The sequence below is a fragment of the Phasianus colchicus genome, chromosome 12 (genome assembly GCF_987193195.1).
Source record: "Phasianus colchicus chromosome 12, bPhaCol1.hap1.1, whole genome shotgun sequence".
Taxonomy (NCBI): Eukaryota; Metazoa; Chordata; class Aves; order Galliformes; family Phasianidae; genus Phasianus; species Phasianus colchicus.
Window position 1 is genome coordinate 14,771,424 of NC_143447.1, and position 19,414 is coordinate 14,790,837.

General features: G+C 45.1%; 1 protein-coding gene and 1 long non-coding RNA gene across 4 annotated transcripts in view; one reads left to right on the forward strand and one right to left on the reverse strand.

Moving 5' to 3' along the window:
• SLCO3A1 (solute carrier organic anion transporter family member 3A1) overlaps positions 1–19,414 on the forward strand; it is a 113,256-nt gene that overhangs the window by 26,153 nt on the left and 67,689 nt on the right. The window lies entirely within an intron of this gene.
• LOC149916287 (uncharacterized) lies at positions 6,536–9,624 on the reverse strand. Its single transcript, XR_016470434.1, has 2 exons — positions 7,970–9,624; positions 6,536–7,814 (listed from the first exon to the last, which is right to left on the reverse strand). It is a non-coding gene; the product is annotated as an uncharacterized LOC149916287 (long non-coding RNA).

A 19,414-nucleotide genomic window follows, 5' to 3' on the forward strand; every position in this document is an offset into this window, starting at 1 on the left:
TTATTCTGTCTCCTGTTGATGGAGGAAATTGATATTGATGTTGCAAAGGATCACTGCTGGGTTGCTTGGCACGTTAGAAGAATGCTGTGATGGTTTTAATGTGCCAGAGATTCTCTTCAAGTTTGCCAAAGTGGTCTCAGTGTTTCACTTTATGGACTCGCATCGTATGTGTTCAGGACTTACCTTTCACAGGCTGCCCAGAGAAGCTGTGGGTGCCCCATCCTTGGAGGTGTTCAAGGCCAGGATGGATGGGGCCCTGGGCAGCCTGAGCTGGGGCCTGATGTACTGGTTGCCAACCCTGTCTGAGGCAGAGGGGTTGGAACCTGATGTTACTTGTTGTCCTTTCCAACCCAAACCTTTCTGTGATTCTATGACTTGCTGGTACGGGAGACCTGGTGACTCAGAGATGGCACTAACAGGAGGATGGATCTCAAGTCCCAGGAAGGGGACAGAATGGTGAGAGTGAATGCTCCTGAGTTATTGGTGGAAGAGGCAAACTCTGTGTGCTCTGCCTACAACTGCTCGAATGGGACTAACCAGTCCCACAAAGGGGATGGGGCTGTGAGTGGGATCACTGCTGGCTCTGAGCTTTGCAGTGCTGTGGGGTTATTTTGGGTTGAACGAGTGGAGACATCTCTGTTTTTGCCGTGACAATTGCACAGAAATGCTCGCTCTCACATTTCGTGCCTTTCTTGCTTGCTTGAAGCACCAAGCTGAGAGTTGAGTTGCTGAAGAGGAAGACAAATGTGCCCTAGTTGGACTTTTGCTGTCTCCAGGGATAAATTTGTCCAATTGAAAATTCACTTATGGTAGCTTACTTCAGTCACAGTGACAGCAACCATTGTGTTTTGGTGATGCAAGAACTCTTTCTCTACTGACAAGAATGAAATCTGAAAGTTAGTATCTTTAGCCATGTGTTAATAGTATGTTATCAGCACAAGATGCTGAAATCAGAGTTTGATTCAACATTTTGTGTGTAGTAACACAAAGAAGTGTTCCCAATACCTATTAGGAAACTCACACTGGCAAGCTAAGCAATTGCTGTGAACCTCGAAACCATTCATCTTCTATGTATCTGGTGTAACATACGTTAGAGTACATCAATAAATATTTCCAAAGCAAGGAAGGAATTGGGACTTTTGATTTTAAAAACAAAAGTGAAAACGTTGGTCTGTGGCATTACAGAAAAAAACTGAGAGCAGAAAACCTCAACCCTCTGTAGGGCAGCTCCCATCATGGTCTGACTAATATCCAGTGTGAAACTCACTGTATTTGAAGGGCTGTAGGATGGGCAGTCAGTGACAGCACCTTTGATGGCAATGTTTGTTTCACACTTATTCTGAAGCCTGTTACCTGGAGGACATGATATGTAATTCTGAGAAGTGTGAATACGTTGGAGCTGAAAGCAGGCTTTGCAGATGATCGGGCTTGCATGCTGGAACCTGCTTTGTTCTTTACAGATCTTGATTTCTACATAATATGTACTATGGGATGACAGCGAGCACCCTGAGAACCCACAGAAATGCACTGAGGTGGGCATTGTTCCCATCTCTTCTCCATTCTGTAGAACTGTTTTTTTTCCTGCTGGGAAATTCACCTGGATTTCCAGTAGCTGGATGATGGTTTGACAGTGTAGTGGAACTGCTAATTTTGTCTGACTGCTGACAACTTTCTTGTGCAAGGAATGTGTGTGTCTTGCTTAGGCTTGCACTTCCCAATTCTTTCCAGCTCTTTTTACTGGATGATGCTTCCCTGAGCTCACCCACCTACAACTCAGCAGTCAAATGCTTTCCTTACAGCTTTTCTGCTCTGCTCACAGTGGATCTTCACTCAGTGATGCTGTCCACCTCCATGTGGACGTGTCCCCTTGTAACGCACCTGTCATAATATCCTGGGAAATTAAATGGAAACATAAACAAGCGTGTAGGGAGTATTGGAGCAGTGAAAATAATCAGTTAACAGGAATAGCCTTCCCACTGCAGGCAGGCTGTTGTGAAAGGCGGTAGCAGAATGGATGTATTTGTTCAATTAAATGTATTTATGCACACACCCATAAGTACTATGAGCTCCATTATTTTCCAGCAATTGTTCCAGTTCCCTTAACCTTCTGCTAATAGCTTTTTTGTTATGAGCTGAGCAAATAAAGCTTGGGTCCAACACAAATGAATCTGTGAGAACATACTGAGGGTGGGAGCTGTTTCTGTGTTACTCTGCCCTGTGCACCTCACAGCTAATTTCTTACTTGATAAGGATTTGCTGATTTTGATGTCTTTGTAAAATGTTGTTTTTGAGCATATTGGTTTCTATGTCGTGTATTTAAAATGGTCATCAGCTGAGAGCCTCGTGGGGTTCAGCATTTCTGCAGCAGCTTCTTGGAAACACTGCTGTGGGAGAGAGCTGCTCATCATTTAAACAGCAGGCATGCAGAGGACAATATATATTAGCTCTTGAGTTCATAAAACTAATTAAATAGATTGAAAGGTGCTGAGCTGACCATGTCAAGAATTAACAAGCCAGCATGTCATTTTGGTGGCAGTTGTAGGTGGTGCCATTTGGGATGCATTGCTGGTTCCCAGCAGGCATGAAACCTGCCTCTGTCATTGGGTGATGTGATGAACCACTTTGATTTGTACTCTGAAGGGGAGAGGTTGCTGCAGGTAGGCTGGGGCTGTGATTCTGGGTGACTAAAACTAAATGAACTAAATTTAACCAGAGGAATAGCTGTGATGTGAATCAAAAGCATGCGTGGCCCAACAGATCATGTTTTGTGAGACCCAGTTCTGTGGAGGCATCATTGCAGTCCAATTAACTGCAGTGTCTGGTCGGCCTGGATGGACTGACCTGGAAGAAGGATCATGAAATCAAATGGTGGGCACTATGCAATACAATGAAGTAAAAAAAAAAAAAAAAAAAAAAAAAAAAAAAAAAAAATCCTTAGAATGCTTCTTAGAAATCAGTGAGAAGAGCTTGTATAGGGGGAGCCCATCCCTGGTGCAGTGTGGAGAAGGAAGAAGGCAATGTGCAGTGACAAACCCCAACCTCCCATCCACAGAACTGTCACCCAGCTGCTGGGGTTGAACCTACCAGACATCTGCCTCCTCCTTTTGGGACCTGTTAGCTCTGCTGGCAGGATGGCTGCATTGCTGTTGATGCTAAGGTGTTTCCCTGCTGACCAACCTGTCACTTGACAGCTACATCTTCCAAACCAGCCCTGGGCCTGAGGAAGGTGGGACTGATCACTAGCTCTGGCTGGCAGTGGTACAGTACAGATGTAAAAATGATGTTCTTTATTCGCATATAGGATTTGGTTCACCTTGGGAGTAAGCTTGAGACTCTTCTGACCTCATTTTTTTATTTTTTATGTCGAAGGAAATCTGCAGAACTATGGGCTCAGGGAAAGGATGAGTGCTTTGCACTATGGAAAGATCCTCTCCAGCCCACTGTCAGCACTATAGGAGCAGAATGCATGTAGAGCATGGCGCAGTGCAGGTGCTGCAGGGGGTCATGGGGCTGCAGAAGGACTGCTTGGCTGTTCCAGGTTGTTCAGGTAGAAGTTTGGCTTCAGAGACATCACACTGTCTTTGCTTTAAAAGGCTGGGGTTTGATCCCTACGTTTCTCCTTTGATTTTTGCTATTTTGAAAGCACTTGGAAACTCTTTGCAGATTAATTTTTGCCAAGGTACAGCCATTTCATTAATTGTGCTGCTAATGAGATATTTGGCTGTTCCTTAGAGGAAAACTGCTCTCACAAAGTCTCCTTTTGATTTCAAAAGTATGGTTCTTTTGTCTGGAGGAGTCTTTCCAAATCTGGCCCTTTATTAACCAATTAAAATATGAGGATTTAAGTATTTTCTCAGATGGCTGTTAGCAGCAGGTCATGCTGTGCTTTAATACTTCCAAGCACTTGTCTGCGTGAACCTCGACAATGCTGACCATTTTTAAGAGCCATATTGGCCATTGCAATGGGCGGGAGCTCACCAAAGGCAGCAGGTCAAAGCAATTGGGGAAATTCATGAGTTTGAAGAGGAGGCAATATGCACTGAGCACCAGTTCTCTCCTCCCTGTCTGCTTCTGCTTACCTCTCTTTCCCTGCAGCTCGCTTCACTTTGCTAGCCTTGATGTTGGACAAAACGTTCCTGCTGTAACTGTGCAAGACACTGATGTTTCTTATTAGAGTTGAAAAGAAATAATATTAAGGGGGAAAAATGACAACTGGGACAACTTTTGTGCGTTAGTCATCGCTGCAGAGACCAATTACCCTTGTGATGAAAGACCACCTGTATCTTGTTAGCCATCAGCTAACACCATATGGATGTCTTAATTCAATCATCAAAAGAGTAATACTTGTTAGAGGGAGTGTTCCCTCTGTAGCTGGGATCTGTGCAGAGGGAGACTGAAGGGGTGGAAACGTGGGAAAGGAGCTGCAAACAAGCCCGGCTGCTGCGGAGGAGGCTTGGGCATCAGTGACTGCTCACACATCAATTAATGCTCTGCTGTCCTCAGCTGGGAGTTGCCTCTCAGCTTTGTATTCATGATGGCTTTGTGCTGTAGATGCAGTTTTTTCTTTATGACAAGATAATGTCATAAAGGGGCAATATTTTTTCCCCCCTTGATTTTGGTACATCCTTGCTGTGTAAAGATGTTCTGCTGTTGTTCTGTGGCAATGCATGGTAGGGGGATTGGAACTAGATGATGTTTGAGGTCCCTTCCAAGCCAATCCATTCTATGATTCTATGTCTTCATCGATGTGTTCTGTAACAGCACAGTGTTCTGGTACTTGTACACGAGCAAGCTGCTTTGTGTGCTCTTTGAGCCCTGTGTATGCAGAGAAGAGGTTCCCCCAGGTTCTGGGATAAGAGGTTTTATGTGGAGGAATAACACTACCTATTTGATCAGCTGAGGCAAATGGAAGATGCACGTTCCCACTTGGTGTCATCTTGCTCTGACCAGGATGACAGCTCGTATTTGAGGATTTGCTTTTTGTTTCCCAGCTGTCACTGGATCTGGTGATACACACTTGCTTCCTGTCCTGTCTTGGTGAGAAGTACGTATCAAATGAAAGCTCTTCTGTAGCTGGATGCACCACCTTGTTGGGTGCTTAGTGTCCTAAAGGATTTATAAGCAGTCATAAAGCCAAACTAAGAATAAGTTAACCCAATACTCTTCTTTCAGCAGTGTGTCCAGTGTTATAAAATAAGTGATTGGGAGGGTGAGAATGGAGGTCGCTTCCAACCCAAGTAATTCTATGATTGCAGCCTCTGTAGGGTGCAGACAGCCCTTCCTTCTTGGTGTCAGAGGGGTTAAGAGGTCTGGCTTCTTGTCTGTTAACACTGTCCTGCTCCTCCTCTGCAAGCTCTTCTTTGTTTCCAAGAGTTGTGTGATCAAAAGCTAAGGTGTCTTTGCATAGTGGCGAGTGAGGAGAAGGAGGTGGGTTTAGGACAGCTGGGCTGTGCATTGCTCCATCCCTGCTTCCAGAAGCCTTCAGGCAGGAGTGCTCTGGTAATCCCTTGGGCTGCTGAAGAAGTGTCCTGGGGGATGTTGGATAAGGCACAGGCTGGTGTGGCTGGCAAAGACTGTGGCAGGCCATCCCACTAGATGAAAAGTGTCATCCTAAATGGGTTTTGGTGATGCAGAGAATAAATTAGTTCTGCTGTCCTCTGGTATTCCAGGTCTGAGTAAACATAGGAGACTTGCTCTGTGCTTTCAAATCAGCAAGTTTGGGCTTTATTAGTCCTAGAGGGGCCATAAATCCTTGGGAGCGGGAGGAGGCAGCAGATGAGATGTAGTGCAAGGTAAGGATACTCTCAAGGAAACCTGTGCTGTTTGCTAGGATCCAGAAAGGCAATTTGGAATTGTATCTATGGGGCACAGGGGAGCTGTTGCAGGTGGTTTTGTATGGGGCAGAGATTTGGGAAATCTGCATAAGGAAAGGCAAGGAAAAGACAGTGAGAAAGGATGAGGGAGGAGAAGCACAGTGGTGATCAACGATGTGTTTAGATAGGAGGAGGGGGTATTGGAGCAAATAGAGTTAATTAACACAGAAGCTAAGCTGATATAGGAAAACCTGTGGTATATGCCACTTCCATTACATTTACAGATGCCTGGATCCTCACATCAAAAGATTTTTTAATTTCTATTGAAATTCAATCTGTTAATTTTAATCAGTAACCATGGGAATTAGGTGTCTAAATGGAATCTGGGCTAAATGTTGCCTTTTTGGAGCACAGTCCTTAGGTGATTCCCAAGAGCATTGCTTTATGCTTCCTCCTGGGCCACGGGTTGCATGTGGTCTCTGTTTTCTTGCAAAGCAAGCTTGTTTTGTGACTAAGCAGTATGTTCTGATGCTGGGTGTGGGTGGAGGCAGGAGGAGAAGCAGCGGGCTTGTTCCCAATGAGATCCTGGTGTTTACTGAGATGCTAATCACTGCCTCCAACCCATCCGTAGTCCTCTTCCCATGGCACGGTGATGAGAAGCACTGATAAGATTTGCACTGTGTAAAAAGCTTATAAGAAAAAAACACATTTTTGAATTTCAGGAGGCTGGAGGTGGCAAAGGAAGGAAGTGCTTTGTTTTTGGATTGTCTTTATTTTTTTTTTTAATGCCCCATACGATCATTTTATTAACTGGAAAACCTCCAACTGTGAATTATATGATGTCATACAGCTACAACCTGTTCCCAACCAGGTGTCTGGGAGTGCTTGTGCTTCTGAGTGTGAGCCTTACCTCTCCCATCTAAGGTTAGGGTGAAAAATAAAGATGGCATTTGCCATCTCTACTGACCCAGGGAAAGCATTGTTAATTCTCATTCTGGAGCTATATGCATTTTAAGATAAATTGCAGACTTTGAATTGGCTGTCAGCATCTCATCAAAAGGTTCTAGGAGCAACAGGTACAGCAAGAACACAACTTTGTTGGTTTTTAACTTGTTGAGCCACCACAAAGTTGGTTTGAGTTTGGCTATACTTTCACATCCTACCCTGCTTGTACAAATGGGGTTTGCCACCTTCATGTTATATAACACACTGTAAATCAAACTGTGCTGCAGCGATCTGCCCTTTGCCTTGTCTGGGCACTTCCCAGGTGTTTCTTTACATTGTCTACCAGATTTCTATCCCATTTTCCATGATGAGGCAGAGAAATGACTTGCTGCCCCACCTAGCTCGTCAGTTGGCAAATGAGAGTGAGAATCTAGAAATAGCTTGTAGTAATCTTCCTATTCTCTGCTTGAATGTAAATGCTCAAGTTTTAGTTTTCTGGTGAGGAGACTTGCTAAGCAGTGAGTCTATGGTTCTTGTGTCTAGTTCTACTCTTCCTTAAAGAGGCTTTTGGGGCTTAATTAAAGTTACAACCCAACTCGAAGTCCCCAGTGTTCTTTGGTTTGCAATAGTCCGGGGAGATGAAGGAGCAGAGCTGAGGGCTCAGAGCTCACCTCTGGAGACGTTGCTCTCTAGGAACTACTTCTGCATGAAAGGATGCTGCACTCTACCAGAGTTTTGCATTCTGTGGAAGGTAAGTGGTTGGGGTATCCCCCTTACATGCACTTCAGATGCAGATTGCATGGGATTACTGCTGGATGACAGCCAAATCCCAGGCAGTAGCGACAGTTTAATCACACTCCTATCTCTGCTGGATTCTCGTAATTAATGTAAGCCCTTTTGGATGGGCGACCTGTGATTTGTCTGTTGCTGCTCTTGGGTTGTGCAGGGCTCTGCATACAGCCATGATGCTCCAAACACTGATGATGTTCTAATCCCACCTGCATACAACTGGAGACTGGGTAAATCTCCATTTACGGACAAGTGGTCTGCTGCTCCCTGGAAGGGGAAAGAGGAGAAAAGAAGGCCTGAGGTTAAGCCAGAATGAGTGTTTCTCAGATGACTTCAAGGAAAATTAAAATGGGATTTTTATTTTAACGTAATCTCTCCAAGGAGCAAAGAACGTTATTAATAAACTAGAGGTTTGTCAGTACCTTATGGTCCTGGCCCATTTCAGAAGTTATGTAGAGATCGGTGTGCAGTGGATAAATTAATTATGGTGCCCTTTCACACCCAGTCTGAGCTGTGCCTGTATCTTCTGCCCTTTGTGACATCTGGAATTGTGGTGAGGAGGGAGAAAGTGATTCCCAGCCTTGTGACATCCTGCAGGCCTGTAGTCGGTAGCTGAGTTCTTCCCTCCTGTTTCCTTGTGTTTCTTGAGCAGCTGGATGTGATCTAACACCTAACAGGGCACACTGCCTCCCTCTTCCTTCTGCTGAATAGTGAAATGCCTTTTACATTGAAACTGGGTGATTTTTAAGTTATCTTCTAGCCTAAGCCATTCTGTGGTTCTAGGTGCTGGCTGCGTGTTTTGATTAAAGCAGTCTTCGGCTTTCATTCTTTCCAAACCTTAATTATAACCTTTTTCTGTTCAATAAAATCACAAATGAAATAATTTCATGTGGGGTAAAACCACCCCTCATCAATTGCAGTGGAATTCTTCCTCGATCTTGACTGCATCCATCTGTGCAGAAGGCAGAGGCTTTCCTCAGCGTTCTCTGAAAAACAAACGCTTGTGTCCAAGCTTGAAAATTAGCATGAAAGTGACATTTAATATTTGGCCGACAGCAAAAAATAAATAAAAGAATAAAGCCTGTTATTTGCAGCGAGGTTAAAAGCAGCCTCAGCTGGACAGCTTTGCCTGCTGGGGTCCATGCAGCATTGCTGGCGTGGGAACTGGCAGTGCTCCCACTGACAGCTCGGCCTCGTCCCACTTCTCCCTGTGCCCTTGGAGGAAGCAAGAAGCCCCTTGCAGGGGATACAGGGTGATGAAAGCTCTTGCTGGGAACGTGAACTCGATCACTTTGCAGGCAGTCAGCTGTCATACGCTGTCTCTGATTTGTAGTCAGTGCTTGTAATGTGCACTCATCGCCCGGTCTGTGCTCGTACTCCTTGTAACAGGGAGTGTAAAGGCATTTTTCCTATTGTTTTTTGCCTTGGAGCAGCTTAGTGTTAAGGGTTTGGATGCTGTACAAGTGCTGGGTGCCCTGTGAGGGACCGCAGGTTGGGATGAAGAGAAGAAACATACAACGAGAATAGCTGGAGAATAGCTGTGTGTATGTGTAGGATGGGATGTTAGTGTTTTCAGCTGCAAGAAGCCTGGTGTTTAAGATTCATGTAAAGCATCATTTGCAACAGAATAAATATCTTGGCATATCATATTTTACACAAGAGAAATGCTTCTGACTTTTCAGCCCTTGGTATCTGTAATTCGCTTGAAAGAATTGCTGACGTCTGCCCAAATGCCAATATCTTCTCAGCCGTGTGAACCTTAATATCACATCTCCCGCTTTAGTCTTTGAGCTGTGCAGCACAGCTAAATGCAAGCTGTGTTCCCAGCACTCAGGCTGACTTTTAACCCACCAACTTTTTATTTATCTTCCTCCTGTGCTTGTTGAATTGCAAAGTCAACCTAATTCCATTCCGGGGCCTCTAAATGGCATGTGATTTCTGCGTGATGATGGCAAATCTCCTTTGGGCTGTTTATACCAGCTGATACTGCGAACTAAACAGGGGTAGGTCAGCAAAGCAGGGGACTGGTGCTCTTTCCTTGCTCTGCTCACAGAGGGCTCTGAGCACTCTAACTGTTGTAGTGAGGGTTATGTGTGGGGTGGGTGTATGATGGTCGACCTTTTTTTTTTTCATGCGGAGATGTAGCTGTTGGACGCTGGAAATAAGATGGAAAACGTGACTTTACCATGGGATGAGAGGGGGCTTACACCATTCACTGCTATTTGTTCTCCCGTCCATTTCACCATTATGGACATAATTTGAGCCTCTGGGTTCCTTCTGATGACTCAAGTGCCTTTTGCACAGCAGTTCACCTTATGTAGACCCTAAGTGGGGGAAGAGCGGCGACTCTGGATTGTTTAGAAGCATTAACACCATGTACTGGAGGAGTTTGGGATTTGGTGCCAACCTCTATGGCCCTTTAGTTCAGAGCCCTTTGAATGCAGGAGGAGAGGGGCAGTGATGCTTGGTGGCATTTGGTCCTGCTGCTCCATGTGTAGTTCCCCACCGCTGCATGAGGAATTGCCGCTGCCATCCCCTCCCTTCCCAGCTGCTCTGGTTGGTGTCAAAAGTGAGGCCTTAGAAAATGAAATCTCATCTTGGTACAGCTATTAGTGTTACACGCTGCAGGAGAGCTCTTTAAGGAGGACGATGACCTTCATCCATGTGGAATAAGTGCTGAATAATGGAGAACTTTCATGTTTCCACAAAAAGAAAGTGGCTTTTTAAATCTACTGGAGATGTTAAAGACATTGAGGAGAAAAGCAAATTGCATTAGGAAACGATGGGCAGAGTTTGTATGGAAACAGAGCAGTGCTCTCCCCAGTCTGGCAGGTGCTGCTGTTTGCAGAGGCTTCTGTGAGCTGCACCCATTTGCTCTGCCTGTTCACAGTGGTACCTGGGGACCTTTGTGGGCTTGGTCCTTTGGCAGTACGTTCAGATGTCTCCTCTCTGCCTGGGTTCTGTGTCACCAGCCCTCATTCCAGGTTTCTCTCTTTTCCTTGGGCTGATTCACATTACATGCTTCTCTGATAGCTCCTGGCAATGCGTGATGTGCTTCAGCCATTCGTTTGTGGAAAGAACTGCATCTTGAACAATTTAGTTATAGACTGCTCTCCATCTACCTGCCTTTAACTTCTTGCTTTGAGAAAGCATCGCTCCTCAGGTCCTCAGAGCAAAGCTGTTGCCTCATCCCTTACCCCTTCCATCCCATACCAGTCTTCTGGGTGTGAACTGGGCCGCCTTGCTGAAGAATGAGTTCTTAGGGCCTGAGCAGAGTACCTAAGGATGGTGTTGTGCCTGAAGCATCATCAGCTAAATGATGAGAAAGCCCAGAGCCTCTGTATCACGCCGGGATGTGATCTGGGAGAACGTGTCATTGGAGATAGAAGGTGGAACAGGTTATCTGAAGGGACTGCGCAGAGCAATCAAGAGCCACTGAGAAGGGATGGAAACGAAAGCCTTCACATGTTTCCCACCAAAGGTTGCCAAGTTTGATTTGGGGTCCCGCATTCGAGTTTGTGGTTCTAAAGCCTCTTTCCTATGTATTACAGCTGCTTTTTTTTTTTTCTTTTCATTTAAACTGTTTTGAGTGGTAGGGCTTGTCTTTAATCTGGGAACAGATAGAAAACCCAACAAACGAACTACACTTGCATTGCTTCTGTGTGGCTTTTTGTAGCATTTGCATGCTGCTGGCAGCGTGACAAGGGAACAAACAGTTTCATTAGTGCGTGGTTATGTTCAAAGAGGTCTGAGGGAATACAGCAGGCTTGCTTGACAAGGGTTGAGTGGAGATATGAAAACAGGTTCTCCTTACACAAGAAAAGAAGGAACTGGTGTTCGGACACGGAATGAACAGCAGCAACTTGGCAAAGTAGCAACAGCTACTATGTGTTGGCAGTACTTGGGGCATAGGCAGTGCACATCTCAGTGTTTCAGAGGACCACTTCTTGGAGTGTTGTTTTGCCTGGCAGTGAGGGATCTGCTGTTCCCAACGTGGAGGGGGGTTTGGCACGGGATGGGGGGGGGGGGGGGCAAGAGGACTGGTTCACGTGGAGTAGAACAGGCAGTGCCTTTAGAGGGGTTAGAAGAGGACAGTATCCTGGATCTGTCCTGGATGAGCAGTGACGTGTAGCACCACTGAGGAGGTAGATGGGAGCTGCTTTTTGTTTGCAGAAGAGCTGCCTTTGGCTCACTTCCCGCAGGTCACCGAACTTCTTTGTGCATCTGTTTCTACAACGTGCAAAGAGGAAAGTCAATGAATATTTATTATTCTGTGCCCTGGGTAGAGATTTTATTCCTCTTAATATTCTTTCACTGTATCTGTGAAAGCTTTTGTGTCCTCACTGTGTCCCCAGCAAAGGGTAAACATACAGAAGGGCTCAGAGGAGGTTGCGAAGGGGCCCTCTGCCACCCCTAATAGTGTTCACCAAACCTTTCTAATGCTTGTCTCCTGGCTGCCTTCCCTTTGCCTTTCCACTTTGCTTGTGATTACAGCAAGCTCTCCTCTTGCACATCAGTCCCTAATCTGCCTCTCAGCATTGCATAGCTGCGTCAAGTGCCTGGCAGAGAAGTCCACAATGCCAGTGCTGTGCAGTGCAATGCAGCCTCTGCTCCCTCTGCAAGGTGCCCTGATCGTGCTCCCAAAAATCCCTGCTTTTGGAGGAGGTTGGAGGGAGGGAGGGGAAAAACATCACACTTTATTACTTAGATAATGAGTCATTTATGAAATTCCTGGCACATAAGTAGCACTGGCGTTCTCATGGGGGGAAAACCAAGAGAAGTCAGGCTTTTTATGCTGTGTTGACCTTCTGCCTTTGTTTTTCCTGGAGTTAAACTAAATTAATTTCTATCATGAAGAAACTGAATTTAGAAACTGGCAATTGGGGAAAATGTGGACAATATGTAGCTACCCTTCATCTGTACCTACCGGTGTGATTCACTAATTTGGGTTGACGTCTCTGCTCTTGAGTCAGGGGCTTACTCTTCTCTGTCTTGTTTTGCAAAAGAAAACACCATTTCTTTTGTCAAGAGTCCATAGGAGCTGCTGTACACCAGTGTCTTGTGAAAAAACAGTCCTGGGTTCATGGTGCACCTTTTTTTTGCCAGTGGACAACGTCAGTATCAAGGAAATTAAATAATGATGTATTTTTTTTTTTTCCTTTGAAAGAGAGAGAAATTCACATCCATCCTCTTGTGGTGCTGCTGAGTTACCCTCCCCTTCACACGTGCATTCAGGCTGCCTTCACTGGTGAGCAGCAACTTAGGGGTTTCTGTGCTGCATTGAACACAGGAGCAGTTGTAGCCTGGGTCCCTTTGCCTGCCCCCATCTCCCATGAGTGAGCTTCCAAGTGGGGCAGAAGCCACCCAAGGTGTGAACTTCTGGCCATCTGCGGCCAACTTCTGAGCATTCAGCCGTGCAGTTTGGAGGCTGCATCTGGAGCATCGCTGTGTTGAATTAGCCTTTATTTTCCACATTTGTCTAACTTGGTCTTTAAACTGATTTACATTTTGCAGCTGCAAATTCAATGAATTAGATTCTCCCTTTCGGATTGCTTTTACATGTTGTACTTGGGTACCTATAAGCTCTGACATTGAAAGAGAGAGCGTATGTTTTTTGTTTGCCTCTCCGTGAAATGTGGTCATCTCTTGTTTTCATCTTAAATTACTACTGTAGCAACATTCCATACTCCCTTTCCATATTTCCAGTTCTACCTTCCTATTGCTGTTTTTTTTTCCATCGTTTTGAAGGTTATATGATCAGGCATTCACGTTTGATATAAGATGAAGGCTTGTTTTGGAGTTGGACAGTAACGTCGGGGTGTTTTCTTCCCTTCTCAATCCCTCTCCCAAGTTTGCAGGAAGGTTTTCTTGGTGGCATGGCTTATTTCCATGACTGTAATGTACAGTCTGAGCATTGTCTAGCTTTGCAGTAGCTGGGCGCAGAGATATTGAAGCAGTATAATTGTCCAGTCACCTTGACAGCTCTGCAATTGTGCCACGGGGTGGAGGTGGTTAACCTGATTCTTGAGATGTTTTTTGTCTCTTATTGAATTGAGGGCTTTCTTTAACGTGACTCACTTCTTACCGAGACTGTGCTAAGTACGTAAGAATTGCTAAACTGGAATGTGGTTTGTTTGGAAAGTCTGCAGCAAGTAGCTGAGAGCAGGAATTGTGAGCAGTTGGACTGGGGATCCTTTGGGTTTTTGAACAAAGGAATAGAAAATGAGGGAAAAGAACAATGTAGGCACAGGTGCCTGTGTTGCCTCTGTAGAAGTGTCCCTGACACTTTCATATTGTGCAATATGAAATTAGCTATTATATTAAAATCAATGTACTAACAAGGCAAAGCCTCAAAAGTTAGCCTTCAACCTACATTTCTGCTGCAGTAAATATTTTTGTAAAAAAAAAAAAAAAAAAAAAAAAAATCGGTGGAGGGTGCCTACTCAGCAGTGTAAATTCTGTGTAATTACTGAGCAGAGAATTATAGTTGTCATGTATTGATTTCCCCTGCTTTGTTAGAGTTTCCTCCTTTCCATGGAGCTCAAATGCAGCCGTAGTGTCAATGTTAAAGAATGGAAGAAAGGGTAGTGCGTGCTGCTGCTATTCAGTATGTAGGTAAGGGATGCATGTAAAAACACACGTGTGTACACGGACAGCAAGAACATCTGAGCCACATAAGACTGCCGGAGGACTGAAATTCTATTCTTTGACCCCAGAAAGCTCAGCTGCTCCAGCACTCTGAGTTCATCCCATGCTATTGCTTTGGGGGCAACCCTGGAGACGAGTGCTTGTGCAGTTCTGTTTTTCTCCTGCCTTCCCCGTGGAAGCTGTGTGTGATGTTCTGTCCTCAGAGTCATTCTGGGATGCTTCTTTGGGATGGTAATCTGCTGCTTCACTTCACCATAGAGATGATGGCAGTGCTGAAGTGTCTGTCCCCTGCGTGCTTCTGTTTGCTTTTGTTTTTAAAGCCGGAGGATTACACGTGTCACCTTGGGTCAGGATGTTACCGTCACAGAATTGCACTGTTTCCTCTCATCTGTCCTGAGCACCTACACAGGATTATTCTGTTTTAAAACAAGCAATTGGAGCTGCTCAGGGGGGCATTTTTCTTTGTTGCATTCTATAGCTGAGCAATTTAAGCTCAATAAGTGAAATACTGAATAAGGATTTGGGTAGCAAAGTCCTCTGTATTTTCAAATTCCCGGTGAAGGCAGGTGTTTCCTGTTCAGAAAACACAAGATCCTGAGACTCAGGTCACACGCTGGTTGAACCATGTTCTTTCTCAGTGCCTTAGTAGAACTGGTAGAGAGCCAGATCAATGGGAGGAGGAGTTCTCGTGCTGGACATGTATGCAGGACTGCTCAGTGCTCTGTGCAACTGCCAAATAGCCTCGAGGTCATAGCATCATTTGAGTTGGAAGGGATCCTTAAAGGCCATCTGGTCCAACTCCCCTGCTCTGAACGGGGACACCTACAGCTGATCAGGTGCTCAGAGCCCCATCCATCCTGACCTGGAGTGTCTGCAGGGATGAGCACCCACCACCTCTCTTAACTTTAAGGATGTGGTATAGTTGAGTGCCGCTGGTTATTTTGAGATGGGAGGAGTGGGAAACTTTCCTATGAATGCAGGAAACAAATCTTACCTTGTGTACAGAAAGGCACGGATCACTTCCTCTCCTCCTTCCTTCAATTGTGCCAAAGCAAAATTACATCATTCATCCGCTGGTTTCTCTTTTGCCAAGGTGTGTTAGTGTAAGCTGTCCACCCAAGAGAGAGCCAGGTCAGAGATAAAAATCCTGCACTAATCCTCTGTCTGCTTAATTTCAGCTAAACCCACACATCTTTCTGCCTTTTTACCTCTGTGAGGTCAGCAGGGAGGCTGCGGTGCAGCAGAGGAGCTGTCTTGTTCTTTGTTTAACCTGACAAAACGCCCTGCATCTCTGTGACTGTGCAGCCGTGGCTCCTCCCCTGCTTGCTGCTGGGCTGTGTGGGGTCACCCCAGGTAACTGGCAGATCTGAGATGATGAGGTTCCACCGTTTCCAGTCTTGTCCTCTCTGTTTAGTGCAGACAATGAGAAATAGGACCTACGATCACGTATGGCCTATTGCTGCTGTTGAGCAATTAACGTGTTTGTGTCCGAATCTGAAAACCTCCAGTGTTATTTGGCTGGGGGAGAGAAATAAGAAAGTGACAGGCTTTTGTTGTTAGAGGATGCAGAATGAAGCAGGCTGCGTGTATTTCAATGAGCTACAAGGTGTCTTTTACTGTGATCGTGGGATGATGCTTCAAAGCAAAGTAGTTCAGCTCTTTGCTTGGAGAGCACAACAAACTGAAACAAAGGTTTGCTTTTGCTATGAGATTTCCTTCCCATACAGGTCTGAGCTCTATCCAAAGTGCTCAGCCCAAGCTGAAGTGTGCTGACAAACGTCTGCCACCTTGCTAGCAAATGTAAAGAAAAATCTGGTAACGATGCATTGAATTCTGATTTATTAAGTGCTCCTTCCCACGCAGGCAGGCAGAATGAGCTGGAATAATAGGATCAGGTGAATAGGAACAGGCTGGTAGGGAATGAGTTGCTTCTCTATGGGCAGCCAGCAATAGAGGTAGGGGAAATGAAATGGTAATCTGTTTAGAGGACAGAAATGCCACCTTGCAGTAAAGGGAGAAGCGCAGGGGGTTGGGCATGTGGGCTCTCCCCTGGCCTTCTAGTTGTTTTCTAGGTCTTGGGCATCTGTAGCTACATCTCCTTGCAGTCTTGCACAGCGTGCATCTACTCAGGGATGGTAACAGGACAGATCCAAGTCTTTCTTGCAAAGCTTTCTTCTTGGACTTTCATAGTGACCTCAGGAAGGGTTACTTCAGGCAAAGACCATGGAGCACATGTTGCTCTCACCTGAGGTTCTCAGCTCTGTTTGCAGCGAGTAAACTGAGTCACAGGGATGGCATGGGCAGCTTTGGGAACATGCTCATTGCATGTTAGCTCTTTGAAAGGGACTGTTGCCGGAGCAACAGCTGAGGTTTATGGAAATCTGGGTTTTACTCCATGTGCTCTGACAGCAAAATCCGTAGTGTTTTTTTTCTTGGTTTTGAGTTTTGCTTGTTTTTTTATTATTATTATTTCATCTTGGCTGTAAAGATAAGTGTCACTGTTGTCAGTTGAGGATAGCTCATCTGTTTGTGTTTTAGCAGTATAAGCATATGAGGGAGTGTATTACTGCATGGTATAAATCAGACAAGAATTAATCTGCTCTTTTTCCCACCTCCACAGTGAAAAACTCAGGCTTAACCTGGAGCTTCTTGTACTTGAAATAGAAACGTGGGTTTCTTTCAGTGCTGAAAATGCCAAACCTCTGAGTCCCCACCTGAGACTTTCCTGCAGCTCCCTCCTGTAGATTGCAGCGGTGCCCTTGTGTTATAGTGCAAAGTCATGCTGGATAATCATGCATCAGCCTAGGAAACACAACTTGGCCCATGCTCAAACCTGTTTCACAGTTCAGTATACTTTGTACAAAAGGTTTTTGGCTTATATAAATTAGCCTGTGCTGCTCCTGATGCACCATTCGTTTTAGGTTCTTATCCTTCCAGACGTCAATGTCTCTTGGCCGCATCCTTTCCTTGAAGCCTTAAAAAATAAATAAATAAAAATTGCTTTTGCTTGCTCATGTTTGTGGTTTTTTTTTGTAACTAATCCATTTCTCTAACAGATGTGCTGTTTCATTTGGATTTATAAAAGAAAGATGATAAAATGCCCAACCCAAACACTGAGGTGTCCTTGACAAACACATTCAAAACAAAGCAGCAACCTCTGCTGTGTGCAACGGGAGCTGAGCGAGCTGCCCAGCATGGGGAGGAGCAGCCCTGGGATCCCTCCTGCAGAGAATCAAAGCTCCCATCCTTGTTGGAACAATATTTGGTATCTGTAAAGGACGATCCTGAGACTCATCTCTTGCTGTGCACTGTGAGTAACTGCTTACCTACTGCTCTCCTCTGCTGGATCCAAATGATCAGGGGGTGACTGTGAGCCTGCAGGCAGAATTTACTTCTGACAAATGAAAATGAGAATCAGGTGTGATGAGGAATGGTAATATTGAGCAGAACCCCTCTCTATAAGTAGGTATGCACAGAACAGCAGTACCTGCTGCTGCAGAAAGCTGAGCAGCTAACCGGGCTCACCAGTAATGTTTGGGGGAAGGTATTTCCATCATGTTGGAATGGGCCTGATAACTGTGATGCTTCCTTCTCTCAGTAGTCACTGATAAAGCACTCAAAAATCCTGTAAGAGTTTTTGTGAGTACAAAAACTAACGAAGCTTGCATTCCTCTGGATTTGAGACAGGGATTTGTTGACTTTGTCTGCAGGGTTGACACAGCCTACTGAATCCTTTCCCCTTGGGATGCATTTGTAAAGTTCTTTCCAATGTGGATTTCTTGGTGTTGGATAGTTTATGGGTTCCCACTGAAAATTGTCTATTTTGTGAAGGGAGAGTTGAGCCTTTCTGTGAAAATTGTAGGAACTTGCGTGTCCAAAGGAGGGCAACAAAGTTGTGAGGGGGCTGGAGCACAAGTCTGAAGGAAAGCAACTGAGGGAACTGGGATGATTCAATCTGGAGAAAGAAGAGCTCTTGGGAGACCTCACTGCCTTCTACAGTCCCTTGAAAGGAGGTTGTAGTGAGGTGAAGGTTGGCTTCTGCTCCCACGTAACAGCCGTAGGATGAGAGGTGGTGGCCTCAAGTTGCACCATGGGAGGATTAGGTTGGATATCAGGAAAAATTTATTCTCATAAAGGTTGGTGAGGCATGGAAACTGGCTGCCCTGGAGGTGGTGGGGTCACCATCTCTGGAAGGTATTTTAAGGAAAGGGTAGATGTACTAAGTGGCATAATCTAGGGTGGACACACCTATGGGCTGATGGCTGGATTGTATGTTCTCGTTTGTCTTCCCAACTGTAACGGTTCTGTGGACTTCGATGTATTTGATCTCTCACCTCTATTATATTTGGCCAGAAATCTGTGTTGAAGTCCGTGTAGGCTTGAACACTGGACAGACCTTGAGGCAGGATTCCACTGCCCATGCATCCTTCTTGCTATGTGTTGTTGAGCACAAGGGAGCTGAGCCCAGGAAAGCACCCATGAGCTGTGCCTCCAGTCTGGCTGCACTCACATGCCTACAAAAGCATGTTTGTGTCTGTATATGTTTCCAGCCTGGCTTTCACTCAAGCAGAAATGCAGGTTTGTTACATTCAACTGTTGGTTTGAAAACATTGGCTCTAGCTTCTATGTATTTTAGCTTTCTCATCCATTAAGTACTCATTTGCTTACTGCACAAATTTATTGAGAGGATTAATTGATGTTTGCATAGAGTTTTGAAACCTTGCACAAATATTAAGGTTATCATTAACAGGCCTGTTGGAGTAACAGAATTATCAGATAAAATAAGCAAAGGCTAAACTATCTCCATGCTTTATAACACCCTGAGCTTCCAGGCTTGTACCGCATCTGCTGCTCAGAGGTGGGAATGGTAGAACTGCCCACCTCTTTGCTTGGATCTGGGCACCATTCAAGACTCCTCCATCTTACTGTGCCCTTCACAACCCAGTTCTCACGTCTGCTGCCTGTCTCATCAGTTTGCAAGTAACGGAGCTTTAGGCATTTAAAGTAGCTTCAGAAGTGTTTTGTAAAAATCCTCAGTGCGTGATTTGTTTTCAGTATTCCAAACTGAACTCTTGAACTGTATTTTGTTGGGATTGTTTTTCAAACTCTAGGTGCATTGGGGTGAGTTTCCATTTTGGAATGCTTATTTTCTTGACGTGTCGTGGCTCTTTGGATAAGACTTCCCCCCCCCCCCCCCCCCTTTTTCTGCTCTTATAACC